The sequence below is a fragment of the Octodon degus genome, unplaced genomic scaffold (genome assembly GCF_000260255.1).
Source record: "Octodon degus isolate 3935 unplaced genomic scaffold, OctDeg1.0 scaffold00107, whole genome shotgun sequence".
NCBI classification, from domain to species: domain Eukaryota; kingdom Metazoa; phylum Chordata; class Mammalia; order Rodentia; family Octodontidae; genus Octodon; species Octodon degus.
Window position 1 is genome coordinate 1,381,947 of NW_004524683.1, and position 6,857 is coordinate 1,388,803.

General features: G+C 41.3%; 1 protein-coding gene across 2 annotated transcripts in view; it reads left to right on the top strand.

The window, feature by feature from the left end:
- The first annotated feature begins 220 nt into the window (after positions 1–220).
- Zcchc11 (zinc finger CCHC-type containing 11) overlaps positions 221–6,857 on the top strand; it is a 136,457-nt gene continuing 129,820 nt past the window's right edge. The window contains exon 1 of one of the 2 annotated variants that reach the window (XM_023724199.1): positions 221–652. The gene's annotated coding sequence lies outside the window, so the exon portion shown is untranslated. The remainder of the gene's footprint in view (positions 653–6,857) is intronic. The other variant, XM_004639113.2, reaches the window with a different exon arrangement.

Here is a 6,857-nt window from a genome sequence, read left to right on the forward strand (position 1 = left end):
CCCTGCAGGACCTCCCCACCCCCTCTCAGTGGCTCCGCCCCTCCCCGCGAACCCTGGGGGGGCCGGGACCCCCCCCACTAGGAGGTCCGCCCCCTCCTGGCGAGCGCTGGTGCGTCCCCGCGCACGCCTCCCCTCTGCGCGGCGTGAGTGCGCGGCCCTCCCAGCGGCCCCCACCCCATTGTTTCCCCGCGGCCGCCCGCAGTCCCCAGTGTAGTCCCTCCCCAGAGTCCTTCCCTGTCGCCCCTCCTAGGTGAAACGGGTGCCCCAGAACGAAGGGAAGGGACGCCCCTGACTCTCGTCTCAGCACTTCTGCCCCTTCGCCTTCCCGGCTGTCTTAGCCCCTCCAGGGCCAGGACCCCCTCGGGGGCTCCGACCAGGTCCCTTCCCCCTCTCCACCGCTCCCTCTCTTCCTCGGCCCCCTCCCCTCAGTGGGTCCTCCTCTTTCTCCCTCTCCCTCCTCCTCCCCCTCCCCATCCCTTCCCCCCCACAATGCAGTTCGCGGCGCGGCGGACATGGCGGTGGAGTCCTGAGCTCGTCGTGTCCCGGCCTCCAGTGGCGGCGGCAGCGGCAGCGGCAGCGGGAGGCGGAGGGGGAGCGGGAGCCACTGAGATGAGGAGGCGCCGCGCGCGCCTGTAGCTCGCGGGCCTCGCAGGTACGGAGGCTCCGGCCGCCCGCCGCCCGGGAGCGAGGGGGTGTGCTCGGGAAGGCCGGCGGCTCCCCGCTGCCTCCTCAGGTGCCGCGCCTCGCAGGTGTGGGCCTGGCCCGCGCGCGTCTCCGCAGCCCTCTCGGGGCCTGAGGCCGCCTTCGGCGCCGGAACGTGCTTCTGGTGTCCCGCGCGAAGGCTGAGCTGAGGGAGGTAGGGACGCCGGCCTGGGCGGCCGGAGAAGGGCTTGGGGCTCTTCGTGGCCGAACTCCGCCGAGAGGCTGGGGCTCCCCGCCCTGCTCCGAGACCTGTTGTGGACCGGAGCGGCGGATTTTGAGTTGATGGCATTGCCTTGAGCACTCTCTTTGGTCCAGTGTGAGCCCCGTGATGTGTGCCTCTTCTTTGACTCTTGCTTAGACACAAGTGCCTGTGTAACTCGTAAATATGCACACACGTAGTACATAATAAATACTTTCTCTGGGCTCGTCCTTGCCGAGAGAAGGCCGAGGTGTCTGAATTTCGTTTTTTGCTACCCCCCTCCCCCGCCCCTGTCGAAGTGGTACCGCGCGCTTTTGACGTGGGTAACTGTGAGGTCCGTATTTGTAAACAGTACTCCCTGAGTGTGTTGCACGCCTCCGCAAGAGGTTTCAGATCTTTTGGTATCAGGATTGCAAAAGAATGAAATGTTTACACCTAAAAGAAGCACATCAGCGGGATTTCTAGTCTAGTGCCTGATGAAATGAATTACTGTCATTCAACAACGTTGATTAAACATTTTTTAAAAAATACCCAGTCTTACATACACTACATGAATTTTGTACCTTGAGTGAGGTGTTTGTTTCGGTATACTATGTTTTCGTTTTGATATTTTTTTTTAATACGAAAGTAGTTCTGTTCTTTTTTGTGATATTAAGTTGTCCAGGAAATGCTGTTCGAACTGTGTATTGTCGACATGCATGCTATGTAATTAAGTATGGATCTGATATTTCTCAAGACTGCCCCCCAAGCCTTGTAGCAGCGAAATGTTTTTAACGCATAGTCAAACCACATGTCCTCTTTGTTTTATTTTATTTTTAAATTTTACTTTATTTATTTTTTGGTACGGGGAATTGAACTCACGACCTCACGCTTGCCAGGCAGGCTCGGTGCCAGCTGAGTTTTCCCTGGCCCCCTTTTTGTTTTTAAAGTAGTGAGAACTATTAACAAACAAAATTGGATAATCTCAATTGGATGTGATAATTTAGAGGAGATGGTATATCAAAAATTGGATTATGGTATGTTTTAAAAACCAAAGTTGATTTTGTGTGTACGATGAAATTTTCTTTGTGCAGACCTATGTATGAGCCTTAGAATTTACTGCGCACAACCCACCATTTCTCATTACTCAGAACTTGTAAGATTATAAAATATTGTCTAATTTAGGAAGCTGTGTTTAATAGAATTAACTTACCTGTGTCTAATGTGCTATAATGCTTTTACAAAAGGATTAATAGTGGTTCTTAAAAATCATGTTTTGGAGAAGAATTTTAAGTTGTTTGATGCTTTAAAAATAGTTACATGTAGGCGAAAGAAAGTTAATTAAAAGAAACATGAATTTTCCTGCCCCTTGCAATTTTTCATTTGGGTAGTATGGAAAACGAAAAAGAAAGTAAAGCTTCCTTGAAATAAACCTGACATGAAAGTTAGTTTTGACTCTAGCAATCCTCTAAATAGAAAAAGAAAACTTAAGGTTGTTATTGTCCTGGGCCAACTTTTTAGTAATACAGATAAATTAACAAGTTATTGTGAACATAAATTTAATTCAGTTTTGTAACTCCTAAATCATACCTAGATTTTCTTTTTTTTGGTTTAAGACTGTGCAGTGTTTACTTTTAATTTTAGACTTTAAAAATTTGTAATTGCAACATAACAAACTTTAAAGAGAACTTTTATAAGTTCTCAAAAGTTGACTCAGTAATTACAAAAACTTTTTTGACCTCAAAATTAACTTTCATATACATAGGGTCAGTGGATAGGAAAAGGTGTTTTATTTACTTTGAAAAGTGTCTGGTATCAGAGAAAGAAAATATCCAAGACATAGCCTTTATAAATACTGATAGCAAATTTTATCATTTAAAAAGGCCCTTTTGACATAATAGAATTCAAAGTGTTATTTTCTAAAATAAACTACCAGTATGTGAATTCATCAAATAATGTTATAAAATTGAAGTCTAAAAACAACACTTCTAGAAAGACAACAGGCAAGTGAAAACATAGTTCAAAGAGAAATATGTGGACATTTAGAAATTTTTGCTTATAATCTCAGCACTCTGGGACATTGAGCCTGGATTACATAGTGAGACCCTGTTCAAAGAAACCAAAAACCAACTAACCGGCCAAACAAAAATTTACAGGAATTTGAGTTGTTTACATAGTGCTAAATGAATTGTTTAAATTCTAGAATCCTAAATAATCATGTACTTTGGGAATTTGGGGAATGTTAAAGGCCATCATGGTGTCCCCAGTGTTTCTTATAATCCTCCAAAGGGGAAAAGTACATAAATCAAAGAAAGATTTTAAGAGTTCACATTTTCCCCCTAAAGTGAGAGATTAATTTTTGTGGTGTATTATATCACATTTTTCATTGGATGTCCATAATTATCCTGTGTGTTGGGGGGAGAGAGAAGGAAACTAATAATATGTACTAGAGTACATTTGTTCCATATACTGAACTAGAGACATGATCGATCATGCTTTTTTTTTTTCTTTCATTTGTCAATGTGAAAACCCCAGGAAACCTGTATATAGATGAGGAATTTATAAGTTATAATAGTTCAGAAACTTGCTGAAAATCGTAAGATCCGAAAGATTTCTCTTTTTTTAGGATCAGAAGGATTTTAAGTGCTCTGTTTATATGCTGTATTGCTTCTGAGATGTATGGAGTATTTTTTCAGTTTTAAAGAAGGGTAACCTGCCAATGATTATACATTCATTCTTTTTATGGGCCAATCTTTGGATGTTTGCTTTTTTACTTTGTCCTGGATTCATTTTGGATTTTTATTTTGTAAGTGAGATTATCATATGAGATAATGTTTGAGATGTGGTTAGAACTGGTTTCTGACTCCTTGTTTTCAGTGGATAGTTATCCCTTCTTTTCCATACAACTTTGCTTTTAGGAGAGGTTTTTTTTTTTTTGGTGCTGAGCACTGAACCCAGGGCTTCTAGCATGCTAGGCAAAAGTTTACCACTGGGGCCAGGGAGATGGCTCAGTAGAATAAGTGCTTCCCTGCAAGCGCAAGGGTCTGAGTTCAATCCCAGGTTCTGCCAAATAAAAAAAAAAAAAAAAAAAAAAAAAATTTACCACTGAGCCAAATCCCCAGCTCATTTCCTCTCCTTTTATGCCACTTTTTTTTTTTTTAAAGATCCTGTGAGTCAAATCCTATTGTCTATAAGAATTTTTAATTTCTTAGAAGAGTCTTTTGAAATTAAAATATATCTGGGAGAATCACTTTGTTGTGGTTGTGCAGGAAGGTTTTTGTACTCATTGGCTTGGATTAATTGACTTTTGTAGTTTACACTAGAAAGCAGTAGTTGCAGGCATGTATAGCTTGAGAATTGGAAGTGCTTGGCTTGCTTCACCTGTATTGAGGAACTGTTTTGGACCTCATATAAAATAGTTAATACATGTGAGAAAACTTCCTTTTTAAGAAATATTTTCTGTTGTATCACAGGTGTGTCCAACCATTGGACATGCCTGGTTAGGGCTTTGAGAAGTGTGAACTGGAAAAAGAGCAGAACATTTATGTAAAGTTAGAGTTCACCAATAAAAATGAAGCCCTGATTTACATAAAGGAGCCTACTTTCAGTAAGATATAATTGAGGACCTGGAATATAGCTTAGTGTTAGACCACTTGCTTAACATTTTTGAGACTCTAGGTTCTGACACCAGCGTGGGGGAAAAATATTTGTTAATCACGCACCTCTGGTTTTAAATGCCTATTTGATTTACAATGATAATTTATTGTGTTGTTACTATATATTAACTTCTATCTCAAGATTTTAGATGTATTCAGTCCTTACAACAATTCTTTAATATATCCTCATTTATAGGTGAGGAAAGAAGATACAGAAATGCTAAGTACCTTGGACAAGATCTTACATCTAGTTTGCAGTAGAACCAGAACTCTTCACCACTACACTGTTGTACCTCAAACTTAGGTTATCAACATGTAGTATGCACAATGTTAACAATGTGTTGAAGTATAGGCTGTTAAAAAAACATTGTTAGTACATAATGTATTGTACAGAAGTACTTTTTTCAATGTGTTAACCACCATATTTTAAATAATTTAGTTATTAAAATTGATCAGTCATTAAGTGTTTGACTAAGTGCCAATCAAGGGCTATTAGTTTAGGCCAGTGATAGTCAAACTATGTTTGGGGACATCTAGTGGGGGGTCTTTGATGATTTTTTTTTTTTTTTTTGCGGAACCGGGTATTGAACTCAGGCCCTTGTGCTTGCCAGGGAAGCACTTATTCTACTGAGCCATCTCCCTGGCCCCTGGGGGGTCTTTGAGAAAAATTTGTTTTCATATAATTAATACATTATTTTTCTTTCCTCTTCTCATTTGTTTTGTTTGTTTTTGAGACGAGGTCTTTCTATGTAGTTGATGTGGAGCTTGAATTCATTATCTAGTCTAGGCTAGTCTGAAACTCACAGTGATCTGTCTGCCTCAGCCTCCCCAGTGCTGGGATTATAGATGTGTGTCACAGCACCCCCTCCTTCTCTTCTCTCACTTGGAATGTAGCACAGTGTCTACTGGCATTATAGCTTTGATGACTTATAGAATCTGTAATAGTGTATTCTTTTTTTTTTTCCATTGTAAAATTTACTTTTTAAGCCCAATTCAGGGCTGGTGAGATGGCTCAGTGGTCTAAAGCACCTGCTTAGAACAAACTTAGCAACGCACATGGACCGCGGTTCAATCCCCCAGCACCACATGACAGCCAGCCCCACCCCCAAGCGGGCTGAGCTGGCCACACACACACACACACACACACACACAAATAAATAAATAAATTAAAAAAAAATTTCAGTGGGTTTTAGGTTAGCCATAAGATCGTGTAGCTATCATTGCTATTCAGTTCTTTCTTGTTTATATATTCAGTACAGGGTCTCACTACATCGCTTAGACTTGTAGTGATCTTTCTGTTTTCAGCCTCCCAAGCATTGGGATTACGGGCTTGCACCACCACACCCAGTCTCAGCACGCCCCAGGGGCAGTGCTGGCAGGCCAGAATCAAACCAGGTCTCTATGTCTGCCTAAACAGGAGCTTTAATCCACTGCGCTGTCCAGCTGGCCCTTATTTAATTCTTGAATATTTCTGTTTTCTTAAAAATCTGAAGGGTGCCATAGATACTGTAAAAAGGGAATGAACTTGCTCAAAAGGAAGGATGAGATGAGGAGAAGGACAGGAGAGGGAGTTGGGGAAAGAGATATTTATGTATGTAAGGAGGATGGTTTGGATAATTGTACTGTGGATTTCTGCTTGTTGGGAAGGAGCAGTTAATGTTTCTTATTTTTTGTCTTTTTCCGTGCTTTTTAATTTCTCATAACTTTTTTCTTTTTCCAATTTTGCATATGCATATGTCTGTTAATCTGAACAACTCAGTTGAAGACAGCACTATGCAATATGACAGATATTGAAAAATAAAGGCATAAGCCACAAAAATAGGCATCTGTTTTTTTGTTTTTTTTTTTTTTTTTTTTTGGGCAGAACCGGGGATTGAACTCAGGCCCTTGCGCTTGTTAGGCAAGCGCCTATTCTACTGCGCCATCTCCCTGGCCAAGACACAAAAATAAATACAGTACTTATTAGCACTTACACCTCATTCCCTCCTCCCTAAGGCCTTTGGCAACCACTAAGCTACTTTCTGTCTTTTAGAGATTTACCTGTTTTGGACATTTCATATAAATTGAACCTATGGTGTGTAACTGTATCATGTATTAGAACTTTTTTTTGGGGGGGTGGTCTAGTTTTATTAACTTGAACTTTTATTTATTTTTTTCCATAATTTTATTGAGAAATAGCAGTGAGACAGTTTCAAATCAAATTGGTAGGACAGTTTGAATAATTAACACATTGCATGCTCTCTCCCTAGTGGTTATTTGCTATACAAGATGCAGACATGATATCCTATTTACAAACACTATTAGAACAAATCCTTCTGTTA